Source organism: Pelophylax lessonae (genome assembly GCF_965119305.1).
Source record: "Pelophylax lessonae genome assembly, chromosome: 10".
Taxonomy (NCBI): domain Eukaryota; kingdom Metazoa; phylum Chordata; class Amphibia; order Anura; family Ranidae; genus Pelophylax; species Pelophylax lessonae.
Genome location: NC_138777.1, coordinates 184,264,831 through 184,286,408, shown reverse-complemented (window position 1 = coordinate 184,286,408; position 21,578 = coordinate 184,264,831). Strand labels below are relative to the sequence as shown.

At 44.5% G+C, this 21,578-nt stretch overlaps 1 protein-coding gene across 2 annotated transcripts in view; it reads left to right on the top strand.

The window, feature by feature from the left end:
• CPNE2 (copine 2) overlaps window positions 1-21,578 on the top strand; it is a 253,848-nt gene that overhangs the window by 212,883 nt on the left and 19,387 nt on the right. The window lies entirely within an intron of this gene.

Below are 21,578 nucleotides of genomic sequence, written 5' to 3'. Positions count from 1 at the left end.
TTTCTAATTAAATTTACCATCACATACTAAATAGCCTATTATAGCAACATTTTATTGGCATTCTCATCTTCTCCCATTTTATCTTCCCATATCTTCACATGTCTCCTAATGACACGGATTAATGCGTGACGATGTATTGATCCCTGTAGTGGGTCAACCAGAGCAATCCATCTTAGATTGGGTTACATTGTCTGTGGGGAGTTAGGTTACTGCTAATAGCTAATACTTTTTCCTGACTGGCATTATTTAAATGAATTTGAGTTCAACTGGAAATACCTCATTGTTGTTTTGTTTTTTTGGTGGACCAAAATCCAAGCACAGCCATACTAAATATTAGTATACTGAGACTTTGTTAAATGATTGCAAAATAGTTTTGGGAGGTATCTTTTTTTTTTTTTTTTTTATGAAATAATTAATGACAATATACAGCCATGGCCAAAAGTTTTGAGAATGACATAAATATTAATTTTCACAAAGTCTGCTGCCTCAGTTTTTATAATGGCAATTTGCATATACTCCAGAATGTTATGAAAAGTGATCAGATGAATTGCAAAGTCCTTCTTTGCCATGAAAATGACCTTAATCCTATAAACAGTGCTGTATTTTGGCCTGGCCAACAAGGCCCAGGCCTAGGGCAGCACTTTGCAGGGGGGCAGCAAAAAAGCCGCCCCCTCCACCTGAGACTCTTTTGGCCTCTGGTTGCTAGAGCCACCTCTCCCACCTCTCTCTCTCAACCCTCCTTTCTCTCTCACCTCTCTCTCTCACCCCCTCTCTCTTTACCCCCTCTCTCTCAACCCCTCCTCTCTCATCCCCCCTCTCTCTCACCCCCTCTCTCTCTCACCCCCTCTTTCTCTCTCATCCCCTCTTTCTCTCTCATCCTCCCTCTCTCTTATCCCCCCTCTCTCTCTTTCTCTCACCTCTCTCTTTCTCTCACTCCCCCCTCTCTCTCTCTCTCACCCCCCTCTCTCATCCCCCTCCTCTCTCTCATTCCCCTCCCTCCGTCACCCACCCCCCTTTCTCTCTCTCTCCCACCCCCTCTCACCCCCCCTCTCGTGAGATCTCAGGGGTTCATGCTGGGACTTGGAGTCCTTCAATTTTGGAGGGAGTCACATCTGTTAAAAAGGAAGGAGTGGGGCAAATTGACATAGGAGTCGGAAAGCCGGCGCACAATTTTAGTCTTGCCTAGGGCAGCACAAAACCAAAATACACCACTGCCTATAAAACACATTTCAACTACATTTGTGAAGAAGGCTTCAGGGTGCCCAAGAAAGTCCAGCAAATGCCAGGACTGTCTCTTACAGTTGATTCAGCTGTGGGATCTGGACTCCACCAGTGCAGAGCTTGCTCAGGAATGGCAGCAGGCAGGTGTGAATACATTTGCACGCACAGTGAGGCAAAGACTTTTGGAGGATGGCCTGGTGTCAAGAAGGGCAGCAAAGAAGCCACTTCTCTCTGGGGACTGGGGTAAAGTCATTTTCTCTGATGAATCCCATCCCCTTTCCAATTGTTTGGGGCATCAAGAAAAAACCTTATCCGGAAAAGAATAGGTGAGCACTACCATCAGTCCTGTGTCATGCCAACAGTAAGGCATCCTGAGACCATTCATGTGTTGGGTTACTTCTCAGCCAAGGGAGTTGGCTCACTCACAGTTTTGCCTAAGAACGCAGTCATGAATAAAGAATGGTATCAAAAAAAAAAGATCCTCCGAAAGCAACTTCTTCTAACCATCCAAGAACAGTTTGGTGATGAACAATGCCTTTTCTAGCATGATGGAGCATCTTGCCATAAGGCAAAAGTGATAACTAAGTGGCCTGGGGAACAAAACATCGAAATTTTGGGTCCATGGCCAGGAAACTCCCCCGACCTTAATTCAATTGAGAACTTGTGGTCAATCCTCAAGAGGCGGGTGAACAAAAAAAAAAACCCCACAAATTCTGACAAACTCAAAGTGTTGATAATGCAAGAATGGGCTGCCATCAGTCAGGATGTGGCCCAGAAGTTGATTGACAACACTGCAAATATTGACTCTTTGCATAAACTTAATGTAATTTTCAATAGAAAACCTTTGTCACTTATGAAATGCTTGTAATTATACTTCAGTATACCATAGTAACATCGGACAAAAAGATCTAAAAACATTGAAGCAGCAGATTTTGTGAAAATTAAGATTTGTGGCTCAAAACTTTTGGCCACGGCTGTATAACTGCCTCACACCATTTAGGACATTGCTCTTTATACAAACGAGGCTTTTTGTTCAGTCTTTGATTTTTTTTTTTTTTTTTTTAGTAAATGTTTATTAGGACATCAAGAAAACAGGTCCATGTTATATACGATACCATTCATGAGTAACCACTTTACCACCGGAGGATTTTGCTGTCTTACATCCAGGCCACATTTTGCGATTCGGCGCTGTGTGACTTTAACTGACAATTGCGCGGTCGTGCAACGCCGTACCCAAACGAAATTTACATCCTTTTTTTACCACAAATAGATCTTTCTTTTGGTGGTATTTAATCACCTGTGCGATTTTTACTTTTTGCGCTATAAACAAAAAAAGAGCGTTTATTTTGAAAAAATAACAATATTTTTAACATTTTTTTATATGAAATTCCTCCCAAAAAATATGTAAAATGCCTATGTTTGGTAAAAAAAAATCACAATAAGCGTATTTTGATTGGTTTGCGTAAAAGTTATTGCGTTTACTAACTAAGGGAAAGATTTCTGTCATTTTTGGTGCTTTTTTTTTTAACGAGTAATGGCGGTGATCTGCGATTTTTTTTTTGCGAACTGCGACATTGCGGCGGACAGATCGGACCCTTGACTGACATTTTTGACACTTTTGGGGGTACCAGTGACATTACTACAGTAATCAGTGCTATATATATGCACTGTTACTGTAAAAATGACACTGGCAGGGAAGGGGTTAATTTTATTGGAGAGGGAGGGGGTTAATGTATGCCTGGTGCTTACTAACGTGTGGGGAGGGGAGGTGACTGAGTGAGCCAGGGACAGATCGGAAGTTCAGCTATGCTGAACACTCCGATCTGTCACTCCCTGTCACTTAGGAGATCCGCCCGCTCTGTTTACACAGGTGGACGGATCTCCAAACTAGATTCCCCGACGATCGGGGAAGAGCGGCGGCGATCGCCGCCGCTCCTCCCCTTGCCCGACTCCCGCTGTGAATGAAAACAGTGGGAGCGCGGTTACACTTTTTGTAGCTGCTGACTTTTAATAAACACAGAAAAGGCTGGAACTCTGCTTTAAGATCAACCTATTATGGGATGTATATGTGTATATGGATTGGCTGCTAAGGGGGAGGGGGGTTGTCCCACAGTGTATATTTTTTTGTGCCTGTGTTTCAATAAACAGTTTTTATTCTGGTTTCCTCCAAAGCTGTTACTGCTTAGTTCTTGGGGTACCTATAGCCAGATTCACGGATCTCGTGTTCCAGAGCTTAGGATGCAGCTTCTTGGCGGAAACACCCAGTCGGGGTGTCCGGAGTCTGTCACAGATGGAAAATAGGGTTTCCATCCGTCTGGATTTCACAGACAGGATCGGATCGGATAGCAGTGGGTGTCAGCGGACCACCTAAGAACCAAGCCTATTTCTGACACATGCCGTTTACAAGTTAAAATAAGTATTTTTTGCTAGAAAATTATATATATATATATATATATATATATATATATATATATATATATAAAAAAATATTTTAGCAAAGACTCTGGAGAATAAAATGATGGTCGTTGCAATATTTTTCATCACGTGGTATTTGTGCAGCGGTCTCTTTTGGAAAAACTATATTTCACTGAATATTAAAAAACTAAACAGTAAAGTTAGCCCAAATGGATACCCAACATGTTACAGTTTAAAATTGCACACACTCATGGAATGGCGACAAACTACGGGACTTAAAAATCTCCATAGGCGGTGCTTTAAAAAAATTTTAACGGTTACCAGTTTAGAGTTACAGAGAAGGTCTTTTGCTAGAATTTTTGCTCTTGCTCTGACGATCAAGGCGATAACTCACAGGTGTGATTTGAACACCGTTTACATTTACGGGCACGACTTACGTATACATTCTCTTTAGTGCGCGAGTTCACGGCGTCGGGGGCACGTAAAAAATGTTATTTTTTTTCCCTATTTGTTTTATTTTATTTTGTTATTTTTAATACTGTTTAAAAAAAAAAAAAATCTGATCACAAATCTGTAAACATCCCTTGTGACAGTAATAGGCAGTCACTGTGGTCATCTGTGTATTTACATTCACACGCTGTATACTGAGCACTGGGTCACAGTGCTGGATTTGTAAGTGCTTTTAATTTGCTATTAATAAATGTACTTTCCAAGCAGAGAGGGCTATATATTTCTTTACTTAAATGTACCATACGCTGAGAATTTGAGGACCAGATTACCCTAGAGATTTTGTGCTGGCGATCGCCAGTCCTGCATGATCCCAGGATATCTTGATAATAGAGTGGATGTGTATAGGAGAATACATTGGTCACCCCTGAGGGGAAAAGTGCAACTGACCTACCTGTTGACTCAGGGGTCTTGGAGTGAGGTGAACTGCTATTGTTGCCTATGGTGGAGGGTTTGCACCTGAATCACCTGCAAGATTTAATCAGAAGCACTGACATCACTCTCTGGGATCTTGTGTATTCTTTATGTTTGCGCTGCACTGTTTTTTTACTATTAGTAATAGGCAGACCCCCCCCCCCCCCCACTCCACTTCAAAGTATTCAAAATGCAAAAATCTGCAATACTGACACTTTTTTTTAAATTGGCTCCATTGGCAGCAGAGTAAACCGGAAGTGATGTTGTGATGTCTTTTCCGGGTTACGTGATCAGAGACCCGATCAAAGTCGAATCCGGCTTCGTTCGGGACTCCAACCAGTGGACATCTCGGCTGGTTGCTCGGGTCTCCATGTGGGTCGGGAGACCTAAACAGAGCGGCGGGAGGGGGGAAATGTCTCTTCCAGCTTGCTGGGATAGCGGCCGAGTGGCTGCTGAGCCGCATCAGTTGTTATCCAGAAAGCCAACCGCCGACTCTAAAAACCGGTATCGGGGTAAAGCCTCTAGTTGCAGGCATGACCCCGGTACAACCACTTCTTCTAGCCGACGTACAGGTAGCTCGGTTTGTGGGAAGTGGTTAAACTTAAAAAAAAACAATGAACAGGTCCATTGTGTTTGCTGTTGATCAGAGATTTGTTATCAAAATGATAGGCCCAGCATCGCAAAAAAAACCCTTAAGTGGTAGTAGAGTGGATTTGTTTATGTTTTACCTACAGGTAAGCCTATACTAAAGCTTATCTGTCATGTTTTGCACACCAGCAGCAAATTTAAAATTAATTCTAAGGAAGAAGAAAACTTAGTAACAATAATTTCATAACATATTAAAAAACATATTAAAGACAAAACTTCTTGTATCCATTCCAGGACCATCCTTTCATTAATGGTAATAGCACTGTTCCATAGTACAATGCACAAAAATCAAACTAGGTCCCCAACTGGTAATATCACAGTTTGAGGAATTTCCACATGGTGTACAGCTAGACTTGATGTACTCTGATCTGTGTACTCCATGGTGTTACTGCCAAAAGTCACGTTGCCACAATCTCCTCACCAATTTTTGCTTCTTAGGTGTTGGGAACGTTTGCACCAGTCATCTTGCTTCTGGAACAATGCTCCAAATCTGTCAAAGTATATGAAATATTCTATGCAAAGTAGACGTGTTCTATTGACAGGGAATCTATGTCATCCAATCATGATACCCAACGTTTCACCAGTATAACTTTTTTCAAAGGAGTAAATGTTCCTTCCAGAATTTGACTTGATTACTGGTGAAAGACTCCCTTTAATGAGTAGAGGACCCCTGGGCAAAATTTGGAAGAAGAACCAAACACTATTTCTGAGAGCCGTGTCACACTAGTAAGCCTTTTGCCTTTCAATGGCAGCAACCCACCAGAAATAAGACCACTTTAAGATCAGAGAAAACATTCTCCTGCTTTTTTAGTCATTCTGTCACTGCTGCTTCATTGGTCATCAACATTTTTCAGCGAGCGTGTGACGCCATAGCAGCAGGTGAGAGCTTGCTTTAGAAATTCTGTTGCTGGCAAGTTGCCAGCAGTGACAGGATCGCTATTCTGATATGGTCCTAAAACTTGTTGGCCATACAAATAAATAAAGTGTTTTAAATGTTCTTTAGCTTAAAAAAAACATTGTTCCCCACAGGCAGAAACTTTTTGATTTCGATTTTTCACTAGTGGTGATCATTTATTGATCAAACTGCCCATTTAATGCTATTGGTGTGTAAAAGATGCAATTCTTTTACTGATACTTTTGTTATAATAAACATTTCTACCAGTAATGTGTATGGAAAACATTAGATTTATAAAATATTTTAAGCAAGAGAGATGCGTACTTTACACAGTGTGCCAGCTATGTGCCGAAGCATTCACAGAACGGTCACATGACACAGGAATCATATTTCCAAATATAATGCTGCACTGTTCACGGTCTAATGCCAATGTCCTTATCACAGTAGTCATAGAAATATTTTGTAGTCAGCTGATAAGGATAGATCTGGGTAAACAGAAATTGCTCATTACATTTTATTGTATGAAAGCCAAGATAAATGTAGGTACAGTAGGTATTTTTTTTATGGTTGTTATAAGATTAAGATGCAATGTTATGTAACAGGATTTTAATTGCTTTGATTCTGCTCTTATTTGTACAGCCATACCCCACTTTTAAGTACACAATGGGACCAGAGCATGAGTAAGACAAAAATGTACTTAAAGTGAAGCAATACCTTTTTTCACTTCTCAAGGCATGTAAATACAATAGCTCTATGGGAAATATTGGTCAGCTTGACATGGCACTGCTCCCAAACCATAAATGATAAGGACACCAAACTTGGGAAGCACGTTAAGGGGACCAAGGATTATGACATGGTAGATTACCTAGGCAAGCTGGCTGACCAAAAAATAGAATAGGTTATAGCCCTGATTCCCCCCGTTCGGTGCTCCCTAAGTTTGGTGTCCCTGTCACTTGGTTCAGGAGCAGTGCCATGTCAAGCTGACCAATATTTCCCATAGATGCCAGTGTTAGACAGGGAGCAGTGCCATGTCAAGCTGACCAATATTTCCCATAGACACCAGTGTTAGACAGGGAGCAGTGCCATGTCAAGCTGACCAATATTTCCCATAGACGCCAGTGTTAGACAGGGAGCAGTGCAATTTTAAGCTGACCAATATTTCCCATAGACGCCAGTGTTAGACAGGGAGCAGTGCCATGTGAAGCTGACTAATATTTCCCACATATGCCAGTGTTAGACAGGGAGCAGTGCCATGTGAAGCTGACTAATATTTCCCACATATGCCAGTGTTAGACAGGGAGCAGTGCCTTACCAAGCTTACCAAGATTTCCCATAGATGCCAATGTTAAAAACCAGGAGTAGTGCCATGCCAAGCTGACCAAGCTGTGTTCGTACTCGCGAGTGTAGGTAAAGGGAGTGTACATAAAACGGGGTATGCCTGTAATAAGATGTAGTGATTTGTGTATTTCTCTATAATGTTTATATATGATAAAAGGAATTATATATCTACATATTGACTATAGTGTTTTTTTTTTTGCATACTAGTCTCATATCGAAAATAAAAGAGGTTACTAAAGTTACGAAAATTCTCATACAACAGAATAAAAATTTGGAAGTGATGTAATGTATTGTAATGTATTTGTATTGTATTTTTGGACGACAACTGTACCGATTAAATAAAAATCGTACGATCTGTTATGGCACGCGAAAAATTTTCAATAGTCCCTTTGGATAAATTTGCATGAATTATCATGTTCTGCTTTCCAAAGCTGTGTAATAACAATCAGATTATTGTATGATCACTTCAAAAGTGGTATTTTTTGTATGAGTTTCTGATTGTGTGCACGAGCCATAAGAACAGTGTGAACAGAAAGCTTTTATGAAACTTTCAACAACTTTTTGAAGCTTCTGGCAAGCTTCAATCAGCTTTCTCTAAGCCTTAAAGCACCCTTCGTCTCCTTTTGTAAAATTGTATACATAGATTTTAATGGGAGTGCTCATGGCCACTTTAAAAAAAAGCTGCTAACCAGCTTCAGCATGCTTTGAACAAGCTTCAGGCTGGGCTCACATTTGTGCAATGCAGGAAACAGCACGATTACTGTGTGGGTTCCGCATTGCACCTGAATCGCCGGCGGTTCACACTGACATCTGCAAACCGATGCGGGTGTCAATGTAAAGGTAATGACACCCCCAGATTGGTTCACAGATCGCAGCGTGAACTGTGAAATGGTACAGGAATCATGATCGCACAAGTGTGAACCCAGCCTCGAGTAGTGCTGAAGCCTGCTAGCAGCTTGTTCAACGAGGCAATCAGTATTTCCATTAGGATTTGTGTTGAACAATTACAAACAGGGGCTGAATGGTACTTTAAAAGCTTCAACAAAGCTTGCTGAAAGCTCTACAAATGCTTTGTCAAAGGTTGCTGTTCACACTGCTCTTATACAAGCTGAAGTCCATGTGAAACAGACCTTAGGGCTCGTTTACCCTAGTGATTGGGGGTAGTAAAACCCCATGGTTGGACCTTGTTTGTGCCCTCAACCGTTCCCCCATTCAGCTGGAAAGACTGCGGCCGGGGATGTACAGTTGCGCGTCAGCAGTTGTACCCCATGTCACGTTCGGGGGGCACTGCCACTGGCCACACGCAAGCCATTTAGGTGAATAGGGCCACGCTACAACCGCAATGCACTGGGTTGCGGTGTGGTAGTGTGGCATTTAGAGTGTTAAAAGGGGAACAGGGAGGCAGGGCCAGGGACAAGGGGTGGACAGGAGGGACAGCTGCCCTGGGCGCAGAGGTTTACTGTATGGATAGAGGCACCAGTGAGCTTATTCTGATACAAGGCATTTTGACAAGTGGATGACTGCTGGGGTAACATCCCCTAAGTTTGCACATAATAAAGGAAAGGGAGGCGCAGTTTGGCTTCTTTGTCTTGGGTGCTGGATGACCTTGTCCTGGCACTGCAGGGAGGCTATGCAACACATCCGCACCGTTTGTCAAAATCTCTCTGAAGAGCAATCTGAACACAGATCACTCTTCAAAGAGCAATGCTGGTGTCAAAAAACCCTAAAGGTGGCCATGTACTGTACATTAAAATTTGAATGTACAGTCACCTTTAGATTTGCCAATAAGGTAATTCAAGAGCCTACCTATCTAGATAAATTGACTGGGTTTCTTAATCAGGCCCATGCACTTTATAATTGTTGGTCAATGCAAGGAGAAGAACACAGCAGGACAGACAACAAGCATGGGCTGTGCGGGCTCAAGGGGAAGTTGCCCTGGGCTCCCCAACAATAACTGGGCCCAGGGCAGCTGCCCTGTTTTCCCAATGTTAAAGACGGCCCTGACTAGTGAGCTGGTCACTTCTGGCTTCTTCTTGAATACTCCATCAGCAAGATCTCCCTGCAATAATTCATGACTGTCTTCCTGTCCACCTGGGATTTTTGGGTGTTCCCACCTTTGTACTCTCTTTATTAAAAAATAAACAACAAATCTAGCTTGAAGAGTGGGAACCCCTCAAATTGGCCAGAGCAGGTGTACAGACCCAGGAAAGCACAGGTCCAAGAAGGGTCCCCCCTTGCAGTGGGACTGTTTAGTTCTAGGGAACAGAAAAAGCTGTTTTACATACCCAGAACTCTATAGACACACACAGCTTGGCTCGGGATCATTTGCCACCTTCCTGTGGTGGCACACAGAGAAGAGGAGGAGCCCAGAGTTCCGGCAGGGGACCCTAGAAGAGGCACCATTGCACAGAGCAGGTAAGTATAACATGTATAAGTATCATTTTTTTTTTTTTTAAATTAGGCTTTATAATCACTTTAAATACGGTTTGTATGGGGCGTGGCCGGGATGTAGACGGCGCCGGACGTGTGTTAGCAGAGCTCTCCACCATCCTGATCTTATCCGGCTCCATCCACGGCCCCTGTGCCTCGGATCGCGGCGGTTTTGCCCTCCTCCGCATCGGGCACAGGTGGGGCACGGATGCCGGGGAGAAAATCCCGGGTTTCAGCACCGACCCCGCGGCCTAAACGAGCGGTCCCGCCGCGAGGCGCGAAAGCGGCCGCCGCCATCTTGCAGGTCCAGGCCTCATCTTCTTCCTCTGCAGCCACAGGCGCCCAGGCCTTCCTGAAGTCGGGAAAGATGTCCGCGGGGGCCGGGGACCCTCCTATGGCACAGCCTATGGACTCAGGTACCGGGGGGTCTCTGCCGGGGACCGCTGGTCAGAATGGGGGGTCGCATGGAGGGGGGGATATTACTGCTCCCATACTGGCTGCTATAGACGCCTCAAAAACTGCCCTGATGCTCCGGATTGACCACCTGGCCTCTGAATGTACCCTAATCCGCCATGATCTGGATAAAATCAGGGGGCGCCTGACTGAGACTGAGGGCAGGGTGTCTGAGGTGGAGGATGTTACCGCTTCCCATTCGGCACAAATCATTGCCATGCAGGCCCAGGTGAATGCTTTGGCGGACAAGATGGAGGATGCTGAGAACCGACAGCGTCGCAACAATATCAGGGTGGTCGGCTTGCCAGAGAAGGCTGAGGGATCTAATTCTACATTGTTTGCTGAGAAGTTCTTTTGTGATCTACTCAAATTGCCTCCCCCTCCCCCGACATATGTGGTGGAGAGGGCCCATAGGGTTCCCACGGGACCTCGGCCACCCGGGGCCCCCCCGCGCCCGTTTCTGGTCCGCTTTTTGAACTTCCGTGACAGGGATCGTATCCTCTCTGAGGCCAGGAAGCAGGAGGAATTGCAGTTTGAGAACAGCAAGATAATGTTATTTCCTGACTTCTCTGTGGAAACGCAGAAGAAACGCAGATCATTTACTGAAGTGCGCAAACTCCTGAGAACCAAGGGCCTGAAATATGGTATGATGTACCCGAGCCGCTTGCGTGTGGATTACAAGGGATCTGTCCTTTTCTTCAATTCGGCGGGGGAGGCTGCTGACTGGTTGGACTCCATTTAATTTCCTCTGATGCACCTGCTATCTTGGATGATATGGGGCTCTTGGGGCCCTGCTGCACTGTACTCCCTATTTGCAGCTCCTGTCTATGCACGGTCTGCCTCCTCAATTGCTGCTGGGGGGACATCTACGGTTCCTGTATTGTTGATCCTGCCCTGAAGTTTCCTGGGTTGCCCTGGGCTGGATCCATGCTTCTATTCCTGGGGCTGTGGACTGGTCTACAGGTCATTGGAGCTCTGTGTGCTACACGTTGTTGAACTGACATTTTTCTCTTTTTTTGTTTTGACTCTATTTTTCCTCTCTTTAGGTTTTTTTCCTTTTTTTTGAGGAATGACTGTCTAGCGGCCCCCCCTTTTTTGGGGCTGCCGTTGGTGGACAAGAGTAACGCCGGCTGCGGTTTTTATGTTGCAGCCATGCCTTTAAAATTTTTGCTGGGTTTTGGGATTAGGCTGGGTACCCTGTTGCACTTTTTTTTGTTCCAGGTTTGGGTATCACAGCAGGGATGTTTTTTTGTTTTTGGCTCCAGGCTCCATCCGGTGGTCACTGTTCTTTTTTACTTATGTGTCTGTATTGCTGAATGTCTGGATGGAGTTGGGGGATCGGGTTGGTCCTCGGGCTGTGCTTGGTCCTCCGGCTCCCTCCTGCTATATGTCCCTCTGCTGTTCTATGGCTGAGCTACTTAAAATCATGTCATGGAATGTGCGGGGTCTCAATGACAAGGTGAAACGCACAGCCATTTTTAGGTACATTAAATCTGTTCAACCGCATGTTATCCTCCTCCAGGAGACGCATTTGGATGGGAGCAGGGTGCTTGCCTTGAAGAGGCCTTGGATTCAGAGGATCTTCAATGCCACTTACTCCACGTATGCCCGTGGGGTGTCTATTTTGCTGGGTAGAAATGCACCCTGCTCGATTCAAAAGGTAATTACGGATCCTGGCGGACGGTATGTTATTGTTCTACTGGAGATTTTTCACCGGCAGGTGGTACTGGTGAGTGTCTACTTACCTCCCCCGTTCCACTCTCAGATTCTGGTGGATCTCCTGGTGACCTTGGCCCCTTATATGCATCTTCCTCTAATTATGGCGGGGGATTTCAATGCTGTTCTGGATGGCGGGCTGGACTCTAACCCGGGTAGACTGTCGTCTCCTGAACTGGTGTCCTGGTCTTCCGCGGCTCAGCTTACGGAGCTGTGGCGCTGGAAAAACCCTGGGGTACGTGGCTACTCCTGTTGGTCTGGGGTGCACAGAACGGCGTCCAGGATAGATCTGGCTTTTGCTAATGGGCCTTGTCTTGCTTTGGTCCAGGATGCTACATATTTGGCGGGTGGCCTCTCTGATCACAACCCACTGCTGTTGACTCTGCGGGTGGGAACGGGTAGAACTAGGGGTGCATGGCGCCTTTCGCCGGGTTGGCTGCAAACTGACAAGGTGATGCAACAGGTGGAGCCCCAGATGCCTACATATTGGGAAGATAATGCCTCGTCCACGGTAGGGGTGGTCCTGTGGGATGCTTTCAAAGCGGTTATGCGGGGTCATTACATCTCTGCGATTAAGGCATCTCGTAGGGAGGCTAATGCTGACAGGGAAGCTGTTCTGCTGGAGGTCCGTAGGTTGGAAGATGAATACTCGGCCACTCCGGGACCGGCGGCCTATGCGGCCCTGGAGGAGGCCAGGAGGCGTTTGGCTTTGTTGGATACTGATTTTGCGCATGCCAACCTTAAACATAGAGCGGAGTCACTTTTTGAGAAGGGAGACAAGAATGGTAAGCTTTTGGCCTTTTTGGTGGCAGATCAGAGGGCTTCGGTAAGTGTTCCGTGCATCCAGTCTAGTTCAGGGGAACTGGTTAGGGACCCGGGGGAGATCTCCCGGGTCTTTATGGATTACTACTCTGACACCTATTCCCCCCTACCTGCATATGACCTGGAGGAGTTGGAGCGCCTTTTATCTGGCTTGCCGGTTCCGGTCTTGGAGGGTGAGGACAGTGCGTGGCTGGACAATGACATCACGTTGAAGGAAATAGAGAGAGCCATCTCATCCTTTCCCTCCAATAAATCGCCGGGCCCTGATGGGTTCCCGGTGGAATGGTATCGGCAGTACTCGGACTCCCTGGCTCCCAGGCTCCAGGCATTGTATGCTGCGTGTTTCGATCAGGGGGCCCTGCCGGGTTCCATGCTCGAGGCGTATGTTGTTCTCCTGCCCAAGCCGGGGAAGGATCGCACCCTGTGTTCCTCCTACCGCCCCATTGCCTTACTCAATGTGGATCTCAAGATACTCACGAAGGTCTTGGCTACTAGGCTGGCGGTGGTCTTGCCTTCCCTGGTGGACATTGATCAGACCGGGTTTATGCCGGGCAAGTCCACGGACACCAACCTTCGACGTCTGTTTACTCATTTGCAGGTGTCCCATGCCTCCGTTGGCACTAGGGTGGTGGTGTCCTTGGACATTGCCAAGGCCTTCGACACGGTGGATTGGGGGTACATGGGGGTGGTGCTGAGGCGCATGGGGTTTGGTCCTAAATTTTGCAAGTGGATTTCCCTTTTGTATTCCTCCCCGCGTATGGCGTTGAAGATTGGATCTTCCCTGTCTCCATTTTTTGCAGTAGGTAGGGGGACTAGGCAGGGCTGCCCTCTTTCGCCCTTTTTGTTCTCTCTGATGATTGAACCCTTGGCTATTGCATTGCGTGCATCTCCGGAGGTGGGGGCTCTGGAAGTGGGCTCCATTAAGGAGTGCCTGGCACTTTATGCGGATGATATGCTTTTATTTTTGAAGGATCCCAATGCTTCTCTGCGGGCGGTGTTCAATATCCTAGACACTTTTGCAAAGTTTTCCGGCCTAAGGGTGAATTGGGATAAATCCACTATGCTCCCTATTGATCCTGGTGCCATTGCTGCAGCTGATGGGGCGCTACCATTGAAATGGGTGACGGAGTTCACCTACCTGGGAGTCAGGGTGTCGGCGAGGGTGGCGGATTATCTTACTCTGAATCTTAACCCACTGCTGGAGGTCTTTAAACGCAGGGCGGAGGTGTGGCGCGACTTACCTTTGTCGGTTCTGGGGCGCATTAACTTGGTGAAAATGAAACTTCTCCCTGTCTTTCTATACTTCCTTAGAAATTCCCCGGTGTGGGTCCCGCGTTCTTTCTTCCGCCGCGTTCATGGCCTGATAGGTTCCTTTATTTGGGGTACCTCTCCTCCTAGAATTGGTCTGCAGGTGTTGCAGGAGCCCTGGGGTCAGGGGGGATTGGCTTTACCTGATCTTTATAAATATTTCCTGGCTGGGCAGGGGGTGGTGGCGCGACGCTGGCTTGCAGGGGACGATGGGGACTCCGCCACGGTGCTGGAGGCGGCTGTTTTGGGCTCCTACGAGAGTCTTCGCCTTTTACTGCATCGAGGGTCCAGGGCTACATTTCAGCTGACAGGAACGATGCGTTCTACCATCAAAGCCTGGGAACAGATGCAGGTGCTGGTGGAGCCAGGAGCCACTGGTGTTTCCCCGGCCTCCCCATTGTGGTGGAACCCCAAGTTTCCTCATTTTGCCTCGATCCCTGATCCTACCATCTGGGCCGTTAAGGGGGTGAAGTTGCTGGGGGATATTGTCTCTGGTGAGGAGCTGTGCTCCTTTGATGCCCTGAAGGCGCGTTATGATCTTCCAAATGGGTATTTTTTTCGCTATCTCCAACTTCGCCATGCGTTTGTGGCACAATTCGGTTCCTCTCGGGTTGTGATTAAAGCTTCAGCTCTTGAAACAGCGATACAAGCGGCGGGTATGCGGAAGCCTCTCTCAGAATTGTACAGGGAATTGTTCGCTGTCACTCCGCCTGCTGTACGTAGATGTCGGGAACGCTGGGTGGAGGAGGTGCCTGACCTGGATGGTGATGACTGGGATGATATGTGGAGTTCACCCTTCGCCTACCTGGTCTCTGCGAGGGACCGTCTGATTCACTTTAAATTTCTGCATCGGATTTATTACACGCCGGCGAGGCTGGCACGTATTTATCAGACGGCCTCGGCGGAGTGCTGGCGTTGTTCCCATTCACCGGCGGACTTCAGTCACATCTTCTGGGGGTGCCCGGTGGTCAAGGACTATTGGGCATCCGTCTTAGCTTGTATTGTGGAGGTGGTTAAGATTCCGGTCCCCAGCTCCGTGGAGGTTTGCCTCTTGGGGTTGGTGGATGGCTTAGCTCCTGCGAGGGCCATTCGTACTCTGGTCAGCTTGCTGCTTTTCTATGCGCGCAAGGCTCTGCTCTTACACTGGAAGAGTCCCTTGGCTCCCACGATCCTTTTCTGGAAAGGCTTGGTTAATAAAGTGACTCCGCTCTATAAGGCCACGTATCTCAGTAGGGGGTGCCCCCGCAAGTTTGATAAAGTATGGAAAACATGGATAGACTCTCCGGCCTCGACCTCCGTAGATCAGCTTTAGTGTTTTATGTGCTACTGTTCGGGACTGTCTGGGGGGGGGGGGGATGGCCATGCCGGTCGGTGATATATTCCTGTTCATTGTGCTCTAACTGCATGTATAGAAGTCTCTCTATTTTTTTTATTTTTTTTTTATTTTTATCGACTGAGCCATGGGGTTGCTGCTAGTGGGCTCTTTGCTGGACTAATCTATAATGTTCTATGACCTTGTTACTGGATAATTGGAGCAGTCTTGAGGGGTATCTTTATTACTGATGGATGCTTTGTTTTTCCACTGGACGTGCTGGATGGAGCCTGGGGTGGGGGGGGGTGGGTGGGGGGTGGTGTGGGAGGGGTTTGACCTGTTGTCACTGAGGGTGGTTGTTGCCCTGCGTGGCATTGTCTTGTCTGTTTTTTGTGTGCAAAAGTTCAATAAAAACAAATTTTCAAAAAAAATACGGTTTGTATTGTTGCATCTGAATTTTATTTAGCTAATTTAAATTCAGTTAAAGAGGAGCTCCAGGCTCCTTCAGAAGAAATTTGAAGTGAGCAGCTACAAATACTGACGCTGCTGACTTTTAATATTAGGACACTTACCTGTGCACAAATCCAGCGATGTCTTCACCCGAGCCAATTTTTGAACCGGCTCTTGGGTGCTGCCGCTGCCATCTTGGCTAAGGGAAACTGGCTGTGCGGCTTCATAGCCGATCCCTACTGCGCATGCGTGAAACTTGCTGCACTTTGTGAATGGTCCAGCTGCGGGGCAAGAAGGAGGAAGGCCGAACTTCTGGCTAAGTTCGCTGCGACAAAGTCAGCCGAAGGGGGGAGCGGGTACCTGTCAAAACCAGGTACCCACCCCCCCCCCCTGAAAAGTGCCAAATCTGCTTAAACTATGCTCAATTGGTACTAAGGGGCCCAAAGCATGCCAAGAAAATATCCCCCAGACCATTAAACCACCACAACCAGCCTGAACCATTGATACAAGGCAGGATGGATCCATGCTTTCATGTTGTTTACGCCAAATTCTATCTTTACTATCTGAATGTCGCAGCTGAAATCGAGACTCATCAGACCAGGCAACGTTTTTCCAATCTTCTATTGTCCAATTTTGGTGAGCCTGCGCAAATTGTAGCCTCAGTTTCTTGTTCTTAGCTGACAGGAGTGGCACCCGGTGTGGTCTTTTTTGCTGTAGCCCATCTGATTTAAGGTTCGATGTGTTGTGCGTTTAGAGGTGGTATTCTGCATACCTTGGATGTAATGAGTGGTTATTTGAGTTACTTTTGCCTTTCTATTATCTCGTCTGCCAATTCTCCTCTGACCTCTGACATCAACAAGGCATTTTCGTCCACACAACTGCCGCTCACTGAATATTTTCTCTTTTTCGGACCATTCTCTGGAAACTCTGGGTTTGAGATGGTTGTATGTGAAAATCCCATTAGATCAGTTTTTGAAATACTCACACCAACAATAAAGTCACTTAAATCTCCTTTCTTCCTCATTCTGATGCTCGGTTTGAACTTCAGCAAGTCATCTTCACCACGTCTAAATGCCTAAATATATGGAGTTGCTGACATGTGATTGGCTGATTAGCAATTTGTGTTACCAAGCAGTAAAGTGACCGGTGAGTGTAGATCTATTATTGCTATCTGGAGAGGTCGACTGGAAAGTTAATCAATCATGTATCAATGTGTGAATGGCCATCATCTGTCTGCTGATTCCCGAACTGTTAAAGTTTTTAAATGATAAGCTTACAGTTTTTCTGTGGTCTCTGCTTTGCCATCTGGTGGACATATTTGGTATTACAAGTATAGCAACATACTGTGAAAAAGGAACCTTTTATTCAGTTAAAAACTTTTGATTTACTTTGGGATTTCACCAAAAAGAATTCCTTCCCTGAAATAAATGTCCCTACTTTATTACTGAAAACTGAATACTACAATCAACTAAAACATATGCATATGATGCACATTTATTATCCTACTTAACTTGAAAAGTAATCCTACTTTTTTTATTTTTTATCCTACCTTACCACATATTTCATATAATAATACATTCAAACTCTTAAAAACCTCTGCCTTATCTGATTTATATTGCTGTTGTATAAAGTTATATAGGTGATGTTTTGTATTCGTATGGGAAATTAAACCCCATCTGCATTTCACCACCTTTTTCAGGGTTTAACTTTTTTATGTCACTTTTCTAATTTACTATTCCATAATGAGGAATTAGTGATAACCCCCAATGAAAGGGAAACACGCCTCAAAATAAGGAGCAGCCAGCGCAGGAAACTTGTTCGGCATCTCTATTAAACGGCTAGTCTAATACAGACTCCACACAACAGTTACCACGGTAACATGCTCATTTGTTTTCTGCTGCTTGCTGGGAGAGAAAAATGGATTTCTGTCAAATGACAGAAATTCATGCTTTAAAAGCTACAATAATGTACATAGAAAAAGGCTCAAAACAATGCTGGGAAGACATGGGAAGTATAGATTACCATAGAGCATGATCCTCATTTTTATATGGGATAGTATATCGCTGTAATAGTGTAAAGAAAAATAAAAAAATCTAAAAATAGGAGACTGATGTGAAAACAAAAAAGTGGACTAAAAAATGCCGCAGCTGCCAAAAGAATTGCTCCATAAACTGCATAAACTACACTGGTTACTCTATGTGACTGAATGAACCTCCAGTTTCCTATGCACCCCTCTTGTAAACATGCTCCAAAGGTTTCAGTTAAAATGTGTATTTTTAGTTTGTAGGATTAGCCTGTTTGAATCTTTAAAGGATAAAATATAATGGTTGACATGATTGCATATTGGAAGAAACACGATCAAGTGTTATGGTTCACACTGAAATAATTATGAGCAGCATGGTGCCTCAGTACTTGGCACTGCTGTCTGGCATTGCTGAGGTTCTTGAAATAATCCCCACCATGGTATTTTTTGCATTGAGATTCTGTTTTTCCCATGATATAAGGCTTTTCTCTCTTATGCCTAAAACATGCCAGGAGGTTAATCCACACCTGACCAAACTGATCTTTGAAAAAGATCTTTGGCATAAAAAGGTTTTGTGGGAATTTAATAAAACATTTACAACACTTTTCTGGTGGTATGTCCTCTTTAATATGGCCTGCACCAGATTTAAAAATCCCAGTTTTTTGTACTGTATTGTAAACTACTCATGTCACTTTAAATAGCGCCACTAAATTAAAAAAGAATTACCTTCAGTTTGAAAATAACTAAACTGGAGGTAATTGGGACCAACTCTAAGTTGGTATATTGGACAGGCAGAATGCCTGTTTCCTATACTCAAAAGAAGGGGGGGGGGGGGAGCTAAATAATGGCTGAAACTGGAAAGGTTCCTATCCAACACCCACTCACTCAAACTCTTGTAATATACAAAGGAGTGGTACTCATATGGCCAGAAAAAGCTTATATGAAAAACAGGGACAGCAAGGAAAGAAGGTTGCCCCAAAGCGCCATATCTAAGTAACCGGGGTATGCGTATGCCAAATTTCCAAAAAGAACCAACTCAATATTTTATGAAAAACTATGATATTTATTCAATCATCAATAGTCAAAAAACAATGTGTAGTCAAAAAACAAACAGACCCTTCCACCTTGTCACCATAAAAAGGATTACGTAATCATTAAAAACACATGCACGCCAACCTGAACTGCTGTAATACACCATAATAGCATGAATGGATAAATAATTACCAATTTCAAACAGGTGGAGGGGCTAGCTAGCGATATCGGATATATCTCCACAAATGGGCCAAAAATAATGGCATAAATATACAAGATGAAAAGCCGCAGGGTCCGTGTGGTAAGCCAATTAGACACCGGTGTGTATATAATTCACTAGCCCTCACTGATTGAAACACACTGCAAATTAAACCAATGAGTCTAGGGGCATTCTGGAATTTTGCAAAATAATAGAAAATAACAGTATAATAATAACCAGTTACACAGTGTCAATAAATACTAAACCTATCGAGGATTTACAATACTTAGTCTAGGGCTATCCACTAAAGTAATAAGCTGAGTGACAATATCGGATAAGCCTCCACATATGGGCTGTCTCCTATGCTATACTGTGTAGGAAAGCCTTGGGGGCACTCTGCTCAATTTGGTGTGTATTTCTAGAGAGTTTTTTTATGGGAGGGTGCATGTTATCAGCACAGGGCCAATCAGCACTGTCCAGACAGAGGGTCAGCAGTCATGCAGCCTCGTAGGACAGTCAAAGGAGAATAAAAACTCCTCCAAGCTTTAACCAGTGCTCAGCCGAACACTGATAGAAGTCACAAGACTCCTATATACTGCTGATGAGAAAAGGTATTTAGCAGTTTATATTTATTAAAATAACTCCATTCCCATGTTCTGTGTACTGTGGGAGACCAGAAATAGGGTTTTACTGTTGATGTAAATGATCCGGTTCCTGGGCAGGCAGCTTCTACACCCCAGAGGATCCCCACAGTCTACTTGGCTTGTAGTCATGTAGTGTGATGTAAAAAGAGTTCTGATTGACTGGCAACAGAGTGAACAAACCAATAAGTAAAATAAACCTACAATGGTATTTTTTTGTTGTGCACAGGCCTAGTCAGCAGTCTGTTTGGCAGTGCTACCCCATCCGCTCCCGTCCTTGGTTTTCAAGGACTGTGTTGGCTTAACAGAATCCTAGCAACCAGTGAAGCAAAACGTGGGCAGAGCCTGATGGGGAAGCTGAGGGTCTAGTTCCCTATCAGGTCTGCTCTATCTTGTGATTAACAGCAGGCAGTGGGCTGATTTTATAGGCAATAGCATGCTGTCTATTGACTATGGAATCCACCCTCTGCCTGCTGTTAATCACAGGGGGAGCATTTCTAATGGACAACTCTGGCCTCTGTACCTCCAGCATGTAGTGTTTGACCCAAATTCATATATGTGTTGGAAAACAGGAAGGAGGCCCAATGGAATTCTAGAGAGTGTTGTAGACCCTCTTTATAATTTCCCTATGTGTTTGTATGTGTATTTAAAATTCTGAAATGCAATTTTCTGGGCTCCTGGCTGTAATATACAGTAAATAAGGACTTTTGACTTTTCATATTCACATATTTGTTCCAAAGCAGGCTCAGCATTCAAGCCACTGGATCAGTATAACAGTCTGCAATCTTGAATTTCTTGTATTGGGACACCTGCCTTTATACTCGCATGATTCAATTTGAGAGTGCGCTACCAAATGGCAGTAAAATTGGGCGCAAAAGTAAATGAAATAGTGCCACAACCTGATTTACATAGAAGAGAAATTGGTAAAAAAATATGGACTTTATAGGCACTGATATCTTTTTTATAAAAAATATATTTTATTGATTGACAATTTAAAACCAAAGGAGTTCCCCAGAGTGAGGATGTAACAGAAACAGAGACATAAAAATATTGCCTTAACAGGTGTATATAGCATAGGCAATAGTAGTCATGGTAATAATACAGAAATGTTACATATCACATAACAATAAGTGACAAAATATATACGTCACATCCTGTAGGTTTCATAGACGTAAACATAGCTTGTATCGTCCCTGAGTTCCACTCGTGCGTTACTAGATATGTAGACGGTTCATGTAGCCAGGTTGCCCTACATGTTTCGCTTGAGTAGTCAAGCTTCCTCTGGAGCTACTGGTACATATCTTTCTGTGTGATGGAATAATTTACATGTTATTTATAAACGTAAATGTACAATTTTGCATAAATCACCATTTTGAATAGTTTTAATGTTAATAGATTACAAATCAGAAAATACATATTATCATATACGACATATAACATATTTATTATTGAAATACATAACAGTCAATCAATTATATAGAAGGGAGTTGAGAGAGTAGGTCACAGTGGAGGATCATGTCACTGAAACAACCCCCCAGGGCGAACAGCAGGAAAGGGTCCATGTGGGGACTGCAGCAGTGTAAAAATTCAGAAAAATTTGTAAATATTGTAGTTATACATACCTGTATGAAGCCAAGTATGAGTTCAAAACAGGCCAGAGCCATTAAGTAAAAATGGAAAAAGTGGAAAAATCAAATTAATTATAATGGGGAGCTTGCTGAAATATGTTGCCAAGAGATGCCTGAAGGACCTTG